This window comes from Rhopilema esculentum, chromosome 19 (genome assembly GCF_057945365.1).
Source record: "Rhopilema esculentum isolate cy_ngs chromosome 19, ASM5794536v1, whole genome shotgun sequence".
Taxonomy (NCBI): Eukaryota; Metazoa; Cnidaria; class Scyphozoa; order Rhizostomeae; family Rhizostomatidae; genus Rhopilema; species Rhopilema esculentum.
The window spans coordinates 4,293,426-4,304,516 of record NC_142833.1 but is presented as its reverse complement, the minus strand read 5'-3'; the positions used below and the strand labels follow the sequence as shown (position 1 = coordinate 4,304,516).

General features: G+C 36.3%; 1 long non-coding RNA gene across 3 annotated transcripts in view; it reads right to left on the bottom strand.

Annotated features, from left to right (window-relative positions):
- LOC135688581 (uncharacterized) overlaps positions 1 to 7,316 on the bottom strand; it is an 81,664-nt gene extending 74,348 nt beyond the window's left edge. For 2 of the 3 annotated variants that reach the window (XR_016144939.1, XR_016144940.1), the window contains exons 1-2: positions 6,874 to 7,314; positions 1,581 to 3,666 (exon numbers count right to left, since the gene is read on the bottom strand). This is a non-coding gene — a long non-coding RNA (uncharacterized LOC135688581). Of the gene's footprint in view, positions 1 to 1,580; positions 3,667 to 6,873 lie in introns of all 3 variants that reach the window. The other variant, XR_016144938.1, reaches the window with a different exon arrangement.
- Between the last annotated feature and the right edge of the window lie 3,775 nt (positions 7,317 to 11,091).

The following is an 11,091-nucleotide window of genomic DNA, read 5'->3' as shown; positions in this document are numbered from 1 at the left end:
GTAACCTATAAACAATTTGGTATTTTCAAAATAAAAAAACAGTGCATAATGACCAAACTTTAACATCAAAATTAAATTAAATATCGAAATTGAACACCAAGAGCATTAAAATATCATACTTTCTGCCACCATTGATTTGGCATCCATCACACATTATGTAGAAGTCATGACTCAAGGCTTCACGTTTGTGCAAAATTCCAGAAAAAGTTGAAGAAAATTTTTAAACTTGCTGTCGTTTTTAATTTACTGTACTCAAAGATCAAAGACCAATTTTCAGGTTTGATATTGCTGAAATAATATGGCTGGTTTGAAATGCAAAAAATTTAAAATTTTTTGAGACCCAGGAAATAAACTTGAGTCAAAATTGATCCGCAAATTAGGAACCAAATAACTTCAAGGATTTCATGGCATGCAACAAAAGTAAGCTGAGTTTAAATTCAGGAAGTTAAAACCAACTACCTGGGTTCACAAATTTTGCTTTTTGGTAACCCTAGGCTTTTAATGGCACCAATAGCAAGATTATAGAGTTTATGCTTATCCAAAGTGCAAAGTATGATAGTTTCCAAGGAGATCTTGGGTGTGCAGGAGCAAAATTTATAAGTGTGTAATTTGCTATAAGTGTGCACTTCAATTGTGCATATAGTTTCCACAACTATACTAGAGCACAGGGATATTGAGGTAGATTAGAAAATGTACAAGGTTGGTAGTTACTTTGCATCTATCAAACCAATGCAAGATTATGTCCATATTGAGGTAATATGATTCTTCATTTGTTCTAAGCATTACAAGGTGTCCAGGGGAATTTTGAAAGAAATATCTCCTGTGTGCACTTGTCTTGCCCTGCACTCTAGGCGTTTATTGTAGTCTTGCTGAGGAAAGCATTACATTCCAACCCTCAAAGGCCATAGTAACAAGCATGCAATTATGCATCGGTATATCAAATTTGTATTGATATAATATATTCCTTATATGCGATGCTATCTGAACTCGTGCTGAGAAACCCCTTCAAAGTTTTATTTATGTAAATATTTAATTTTAGTATTAGTATTATTCTGTAAATTTTTCTTTTGTAGTTAGTTGGTTTAAATTAGCTGTTGTATTTAGCTATTGTAAATACCAACTTTAAATAATGTAATTATAAATAATAATAATAATGATAGCAACAAAGTCTTTTGCAGTCCCTAACAATCTTTTGCAAACCAAATTTGTTCAGGTTATTCTTATTCCGGTTTTTAATTGTAAATAAGTTTTCTATTTCCCTTTTTCAATGTATTGAACAATATCCAAATGGGTCCGAATTGTTTCTTCTTCCCAAACAAAACCTCTCAAATACACTTTGGTTTTTCTCGGCCGTCTCCTCTTGAGGAGAGGACCCACATCTACAACTATTTTCTAAAGGCCTTTCCTAGAGTATTTATGTAAGGATATTCTACTCACAGCCTATTTTCGCACCACTGGCAGCTTGCACGCTTTCCAAAATATGTAATATTGGAAAATGACGGCATCAGTATTGGGTGACAAAACAGATCCATCTAACACATAGAAGCTCTAAATCAATAATTAACTGCATAGGCACTTACATTTTCATTTCTTGATATTGCTTGTCTAAGGCAACTTTTCTTTCACTGAAGATGACCTGAACAGGACTTGCACGTGTGCCAAGAACGGTGTCATCAGCAGATTTCAGTTTCCCGCCGTCGCTACACGTTTTCGAGCCTCGTTTTCCTGTCTCCTTCCCAGCAACAGCAAAAATTCGCAAAAATTATATTACAGCGCCTGCTTGAAAATCTCGGGTAAAAAAAGAGTCCAAAAGCTTTTATTTTGCTGATCTTTCTTTGGCAATATAAAAATTAGGCAATTTTAGGTCCCGAAAATAAGAAACAAACTTTTTGCACTAAAACGCCAAAATTGGGACTCCATATTGAGAAACTAAGTGCAGAACAAAGCTTCTAATAAAAAATGTGTATTTGATAAATGTGGTATTAGAAGGAGGCTTACACGCATATGTTCCACGTAGCTGCTACCTTGTATAGAGCAGTGATAGATCAGTGCTTTGCTTTGAGTGAGAATGAGAATGAATTTCGCTGGCTATTTTCCATAATATTATCATCTTCTCTCTCCTATTTCACAAAGAGAACTACATTGGTTATCGATTGTGCTTTCTAACAGAACGGAGACTGAAATGGAACATCACATGTCCACCTTCACCACAGACAAACAAAAAAACACAATGTTCCTGAAGCAGCATTTTCAATGCAGAACATTCTTTGCAAAGTAAACAATTTACCAACAACTTTTTGCAGAATTCCAACGGAATATTGAACTTTGTGTATTTACATATTTATTTACAATGACTTAAGAGCTGGTTCACAGCTTCAAAAAAATTCATTTAACTGAAGCATCAACATATTTACAACAAAATAATTTTTACCGTCACCCAATAGTAGGCCCTGGTTGCTTTATCATAGGCTAGGGCAAAGTGGTGATTGCATAAACAACCAATACAGAGGGTTTCATTTTTGGCAAAGAAACTTCACATGAGAGAGAATTGCATTACAAGCTTTCATCAGATGTGACATTGATCTTTAGCTGCAGCAATTTTCACAAAATAACCAAGGTTTTTACCTTCAACATTTTTCATGAAAATCTTCACATTAGAAATGAAATAAGTTCCTCAAAGACTGCAAGTTTTTACTTTTTAATCCCACAAAGATTCCGAAGAGAAGAAATAATGCCAAGGCCTAGCTATTTGGTGACCAAATATGTACCCTCTGAGGGCAATTTTTGTCTTTATTTTTGTAAGTCATATTAGTCTTTATAATCTGTATCCATGGCCTAATTTCAGACAAAACTTTTAGTATTTTGTCAATAAATTTCAAAATGGGAAGAAATGGGGAAAGGAATGACGGTGAATCTGAGCTTTTTCACCATATCTGTGTAAAAACTGATAGAATTTGTTCAGGTTGTCAGCACCTCCACAAGTTCCCTGGCTAGGTCACAGACAGTACTTAAATTGGTAATTCATACACCATCACTTCTATAACAAAGAATGAATAACGAGTTCGCATTTAAGTAAAGTAGAGAAGGTAAGGCGTATTTTTACTACAAAAGTAGCGTTGAGAAAATTGGGCCCATTGCCACATATTGTGCGAAACGTAGATGTAACGAGTCTGTAATTTGCACTCCATTCCACTTGAGTAGAAATCTTAAATAGTCAATGCAAGTCTTTGTTTCTCTCCTTGTTCGGAAAGCAGAAAGCATAAAGGCACTCTTGTACAAGTTATTCTGTTTCATCCTTGTAAAACCATTCCATCCTTGTAAAACCAAAGCAATTATCCCGGTATCCAATATTCACAAATTTGGTTTTTAACGAGCTATATACATAGAAAGTACTTGATAGAAGATTTTCACTATTTTCGCATGCAGTAAATTAGAGCGGTTGTGCAGCTTGCAATGCACAGCAATGTGAACGCATTTAAACTGTGCTGAATTATAATGTTGTCTCTCCATGGCTGCTCTGCATCACCAGCGTACTTGAGAGTGAATCTATCTCCAATGCCTTTTAACTTCTTACCAACCTGCTTGTGGTATTGTTCTTGGCTTTTCCTCCTCATTCCGTCACATTTTTCTTTATTCATCAAACTAACTGACGGATTGATTTCTTTTCTATAAAGAAAAAAACATGTTACTTAAAAATGACAACATGTCATTTGTTAATGAAAACCCTTAAAAACCATTTAAAAGAGCATACTCTACAAGAAAGCCAAGGTGCGATTTTCCAAAAAACAGTGTAAATATAAGGTCGAGCCATAGATGAATAATTGGAAGAAAAAACGAGGTGCCTTGAAAATATCCTCTATTGTTAACAGAACAGAGGGAATTTTATCAGCAAGACAACGGTGTCACTAAAAATTTCATTGCAAAATTTTTATTGATTGGTCTTATAGACAATTAATAATGTGCAGTTGCAGCAAAATCAATGTATAAACAAAAATAGCATTAAAACATTCGATTCTCCATATAAAAAAACATCGAACCTTGACAAAAATGATCGTATCCCTATAACCAAGAGTGTACCAGGTAATCACCGAACCTTAACTATTTTTCATTAGAATTTAAGAAAAGCTACTGTTGCAAGTCCCCTAAATGGTTATGGTTCTAGATGCTGCAGAGATTGAGCTGTGGACAATAATTAGAACAGGACAATTGTCGCAACTCAGACTTCAGGGCCTCCGACGAAGGATTGATCCTTCACTTTTTGCAAAACAAAACAGCTTTGTTCAAAATCTTTCGTTATAGGTGTTAAATTCTTTCGATGGCTCTTCATAATTTTTGAATTTGATTGTGCGTCCATTGACAATGCTGCTTGCTGCAATTCTTTTTAAAAAAGAGCTGCTTTAATTTGGATGAATGTAGCGAACCGTTATCATATATCACAACTTCCACCGACCAACAAACCAATAGCATGCGAGCAAAGTCTCGAGATGAGTCAGACATACAAAACGGGTTAGATCATGTCTGCATTTAAATTGCTTCAGTCATAATGATCGAAATAGCAGTTAATAATGCAATACGGGGAATCTACTTCCTTTTCCTGGATTCCCCCTATTGATTGCGATTACAAATTACATCGTAAAAGCCGGCTGGCCTTTTGTTTTCAAAACATAATTATGCATAACTACAAACAAACATAGTACTGTGAATAATGATCGATCTTATTGTGAAGATAAGATCACTGCTCTTTTTCAGAGCAAAAGACCTTCTTGACCATGTTTAAATAAATGCTTAAAACACACTTAATTGATACTTTACGGGGGCCCAGAGGGATCAATTTTAGCGCATTTTTATACCAGAGTATGCAAAACAAAATGTCTTTGGTGTATAGCCACGTTTACACTACACAAACTAACCTGGGTTCGCCCCAAGTTAAAACTGACCCAGGTTAGATTTTTGTAGTGTAAACGCAAACTAACCCGGGTTCGCCCCAGGTTTTGTCAACCCATCTCGAAAGGTGGGTTCGCCCTTGGTCGAACCTGGGTTAGTTTTGATCAAGTGTAGTGTAAACGCAAACCTGGGCGAAGCAAGGTTAGTTTGTGTAGTATAAACAGGACTTATGTTTATTGTTGTAAGTATGACCCAAATTTTTCCAAAAATCTGACATCCCAAGGTGACAAGGGTTCCTGGCATCTGAATTCTTTGGCACCGAACAAAAATATTTGTGATTTCTTTGGTATGTAAAAAGGATGTTAGAATCACTCTAGTGACGCCTACTTGAGGTATATTTGCTCAATTCCTTAATTTGCCATACAATTAACTACTTTTCACTTCTGTAGAGTAATAAAAGAGTTGAATACGTACTAAGAAGCTAGATAGGCACACGCATCGGGTAAAGAATGCGCGGAAAATGATATCTCAACCCCGGTGCATTTTCATGATAACCTACATGCACGCCAACCGTTTCTTGGCTGAAAATATTGATGCAGAGGAAAACGAAAACAAATTCACTTTTGTTGCATTTCTGGTGCATTGAATTGGATGCAACAAGTTCTATAATGCCCCGAATTTCGCCCTCTTTACTATACATGCAGATTTGCATGCTCTTTTCCAACATATCTAGGGAGTTTCCTTAGATACATTACAGCCATTTTCGCAACGCCCCCATTCATATGTATACGAGCTATGACTCGATTTTCCAAGTTAAGAATCCTTTCATCCGGAAACAGGTTTCACTGGTATACCAAAGTGGTCCACATTAAAACAGCGCCTATTTCCCAGTGACTTTAAACAAAACCAGGCACCGTGGAGCGTTGAGAAAAATGGGGGGGTTTAAAAAATATGGGAGGGTTGTAAAACCGAATAAAAAGAAGCTTTACTGATTGTTTTTCTCTTAATATTGTTCAATTTTTGCAAACAGTGGGGAAGTCCCTTAGCCCCCTGCTCCGCGGTGCCTGAAAATGGGCTCAGAAAGAAGAAAGGTATTGCATCGTATCATTTTTAAAGAGTGCTAAATTTTCTTATTGTTACCATCTAACTATCTCTATAAAACTTATGATCTATAGTAGCCACGCCAAGTACCAGGGAAACAGCTTATCATGCCCTTTCGTTATTGCGTTCAAAATTGATGTCCAAACTCTTTTCCTTTATGCCCCCACGGGGCCCCCATTGAACCTTGCGGCGAACCTTCCGAACAACTGAGGCCCTTCAAAGATTTATGGGGAACAAGCGAGCGCAGTTCTCTTGTAAGGGGAAGATGGGAATCTTGTATTTTAAACGATAATCAAGTGGACATTTTGACAAGATCTCGAGAGCTTTTTAGAGAACATTCAAGCAACGTGATTAAGAGCAGGGGATTTTATTGCAAAATTCAGGGGAACATGATAACACCCACTTCTACAGGGACCTCTAGGGCTACAGTACACGACGATTTTCGTTTATCAGCTGATTTAGTTTTGAAATAGAATAAGTAGCCGGAAACATTAGAAAACCCTACTTTTACATGCTTAAACAATAATTTAGATGCTTCTTGAGCAATCAATGAAATATTTTATTGTGTACAAACAATGAGTATACTGTGTGATGATTGAATTTGAGTTTAAGTAAACAAATTGTGATGACTGAAAAACTAGCTTCATTGTGCCTGCAATTGCTGATAAAAACTGTATACAAATACGCAAATATTGTTTATTCAAATACCAAAACAAACACCTAGGGGCCAGCTCACTCATGATAAAACAGATAAACAAACTTAGATAAAATAAAAAATTCCATCGCTTTAATTTAAGACCTCAATGTAAAAATTAAATTATATTGCATTATGTAAATAGTTAAACTACACCAATAAACACGTCAATGTAAAATAATTAACATTGTTACCTGTCAACTCAGGTGAGCAATCAAATTTTAGACTGCCGCTGTCAAACTTTGTTTTTAACGTTGAAAATTATCAGATTCAATTTGAACAACAAAATTTTACAAGTCTGAGCTCCTTCCGGCGTTTGGTATAATATGATCAATTGTTTTGTCCTTCACTGCGAAGTAAACCGCGTTGAAATAGCCAAATTTTTCCTCGCTTCCTCGTCTTACATCACAGCGTCAAGCTCAGATTTTGTTTGGATGGAATTCGCATGGGCACGTGGCTGCTCGAGCATAACGTAATGGTCATGTGACTGAGCGAGTTATTCCAAGTGGATAAAACGCAAGATTTGAACTCCGTTCTTTAAATAATTAATTTCGATGTGCTATGAAATAATTGTTCTACCGAGAAAGGTATTGTTATTGTATTTGTGTAAGGCCTCGCGCGTTGTCACGGAAATCTTACGGCTACAAACCTTGTTATCTGCCAAAGAATTCTTCTGACAAATGCATGTACACCTTTGTTGATAAGAAGATCTTGATCTAAAACAAAAAGGGCATATAATTAACGATAAATAATAAATTACAGCTAAATTTTCAAATTGTCAGAAATGACTGATTTTACAGTACCTCTGCACAGGTACTGCGGGGCATATAGAAGAAAGCTGGTGGTTGGGGGCTAGTTCTGAAAAGTACAAGATAAAACTACTTACCAAACTGCCAAAAATTAAACCCCTGGATAAAGTCTAGAACTACCAATTTTATCTTACCAATATACGCTATCAAAACAAGTTCCTAGCATTCTAAGTCCCAGAACAGATTATATTTTATGTATAAGTACGCCATAGGTGAAAAGATTGTAAGTGATGTTCCTCTGAAAACATAATCTCGCATTTTCTTCAAATTTAACTGAAGACAGAGACCGTCGAAGTGGGGGGGGGGGGCGCTACATGGGATTTAGTTTATTAATTATTTCCAAAATGTACTTAAAACCATACAAAAAATCACCTTGCTCTTGTGTTTAGCATGTTTAACCCCCCTAAAAACGTTTTAGCCCCCTCAGTCAGTAACATGCTCCGCGGCTTAACTGAAGTTGGCCCGAAATAGCGGAAATATAGCAAATTCAGTTAGTGCTGATGTAATATGGTACAACAGCCTTAACGATATTGTGGAAGTAGTTTTAAAAATATTTAAAGAGTTTCTGAAATTTCTATTGTTGAAAATATCTGCAGGTTTATGCTTCAGATACCCAATATCATTTCCTGATCCAAACTGAAAAACCGTTAGAGGGCTGGCAAAGGGAAATCCCTCATAGATATATGTTTTTAGTCAATGAATCATTGCCTGGCAACGATGAATCAGCGATGATGACTCATATTTACCTGTTGCTATTGGAAAAAACATAAACACTTACGCTCCTTCACAGCTGAATGACCTCATACAAATAACAAAACAAATCCACACTTGAGTGAATATCGAAAACAGCACTGAACAAATTCAATTCGTAAAAATTGTTGTTTTAATAAAAAAGCGATTGCCAAAGGTCGAATTTTCATTCTTATGAAAGCAAACGTGACCAAATTTACTTGGCTTCGCGTGAGAAGAAAAGGCTCACGCGACGACGTACGAGGTCTGCATAATGCTTCTTTACCAGAGCCTACAGACAAATTTATTCACCTTTACATGCATGACTTATTGAAAACATTGTTTCCTTTACAAATATACCTTCTATATCCGTTTACTTATGAGAAACATGGCTGGTCATTTATATTTGTATTTGTATTTGTTTCTACCTAGCATCCGAAAGTAGTTTCAGGGCCGTCGGAACGAAATCTATATTGGGGGGGGGGGGCTGCCCACTGTATTCCTTCTCATTCAGTACACTGTTATTAAGGAAACAGATTACAGTTTGACAATTATTGGAGGGGGGGGCTCTAGCCTGAGTTTTTAGGACACTGAGAAGCTTATGCTTATCGAGCAGTGTCCTGGTCCTTCCTCTCGATGTGACCACACCTCGTGATTCCTATGCCTGGAATTACAGAGAGCTGGCGACTCTCCTCACTCTGGGTGAAAGTTTGGTCATGCCAGGGACTCAAACCACGGACCCTTGGGTCTGTAGTCAGCGCCTCCATGTAGTAATCTTGATTTTGATCTAGCTTGTCAAAATGGTAAAATAATTTCATTCCATTTTTCATGAAGAGCTTGTGATGACTGATCCTTGTTTGGCTTCTTCAGTTTAAATCACACAATTTCGGGGCCCATTCCCCTCTTTTTCGAAATTCAACTATTTTTTAATTTCTTTGCCTTCCAGTACTGAATTTTCTTATAATAATACGAATAATTTTACAGGATAATAGCTTCAACAATAATTGCTGTTTTTTCTGCTTTTCGTGCTTATAATAAAAGAAATAAATGTTGAAAACCTAACTTTTAAAATTCAAATGTATAAGTAATAATAATATAAGATGAAAAAACTTTCTCGCTAATGAAAGTAAGTTTTTTATTATAAAATAGATGTATTCTAGCAAGATAAAATTTATTCTAGCAATTGTCCATGGGAAATTTTGTCAGGAGGTCAAATCTAAATTTGGATCTGAAGCCTGCCTTGTCCTGCAAAGTAGGATGAACTGTCCTGAATCCGAATCTTACTCATAGCAATAGATAATAAACTTGCTCTATCTAAAGATAACCTCTAACCTCAGCCTCCCAAAGGCAGAGCAACGCCTCGGGCACAAGGTGACATTTGATTCAACTATTGTCTATCAGAATACAGTCTTGTTTGCGGGCCCTTTTGTCTAGCTTTGTGTATGACGAGACATTAATTATTCAATTTCAATAACGGTAATCAAAATTAGCTTTCAGTCATCAGACGGATCATTATTTAATTCAAAGAAATTTCTTTTTCAATGCATTAGTTACAAGAAAACTAATTAATGTCTGTGGGGTCGCGTGAAACCAGAAAACACGAGCAAGAAACAATGCATAAGGAAGTATGTCAATAATGCCAAAAAACTAAACAGATGTCCGATCTTTTTTTTTGGTTTTGACTCTACCTGGTAAAATCTGCAGCCCTTTCAACAGGCTAAATCGATTTGTCTTGCGGAGATTTTCGTGTATGGCGAAGTATACCAAATCAACCTTGTTTAGAAAATTCTACGTCCTTGTATTGTAATCTAAAAATCGCAGAAATTGTGGTTGTAACAGCATATTATGTTAGAAAACAACATTAAAGGATTATATTAAAATGATGCAAACTATTATTGGGAATAACAGATTCTGCATGAAGCAAATTCTGAATACATTATGCGAGATTTGTGTAGCATACTCTTAACAAAGACACTTTATTCACATTTTCAAAGTATAAAAGTAGTTACTTTACCTGTTTTGGGTGAATAAACAGAGCGAAACTGGGTCGTCAGTTCTGCACTGGCTTACACCTCTGTGTAATAAAAGAGTGACTAGCTAGCCTTGTTTACAGTTGAAGCACGTGTGTAATTTAATTGGCCTGGCTGGATGAAAAAGCATATCAGAACATGGATAATGAGGTTTGTTTGATTGGCATACAAAAAGTTTCTTCAACACGTCTTTAGAAGCATGCAGGGAATAAGAAAAGAGATCAGATCCTCAAGGTCATATTTAAATCTCTGCTCCGCCTATTTCAAATAGATGGGAGGGGCAATGCTTGATTTGTGCTTCAATTATTGATGCCTAACGAATTCATACCGGCTTTTTTCGACATATCACAGGGGCACTATCTCATAATGCCTGACGGCATATCTTGCAAGACTGCAGGCTGCAGCTCTTTTTGTGCAAACATTTGACGCGTGTCCTTAGGAGAATGCTTGCTCGTGTGTTATAAATTTGATCAACCTAGAGCAGTTTTTATCGCTTCGAATTACTCATTCTGCAAATAAAATCATTTGAGAGGAAAAAAAAGAAACAACACAGCCGCAACTTTATTTACAGGATACAACCCAGCATAATTACCCCGATGTTAACAAACTTACATTTACAAACAGTCCCCGCAAGCAACAAAACCCCCGCTAGTTTGAGTAAAATGAAGAAGTGGATCAATTCTCTGAACTTTGCTTTTAAAGGCTTCATAAGCACTAACCCATGCCCTTCACAATTCATCTTAGCAAAACGAAACAAAGCAGAAAACAAAAACTCGACAACGAGAATTTGGCTACATTATCGAAACTGTAATCACAAAATGTCCGATGAGAATACTTGAAATTT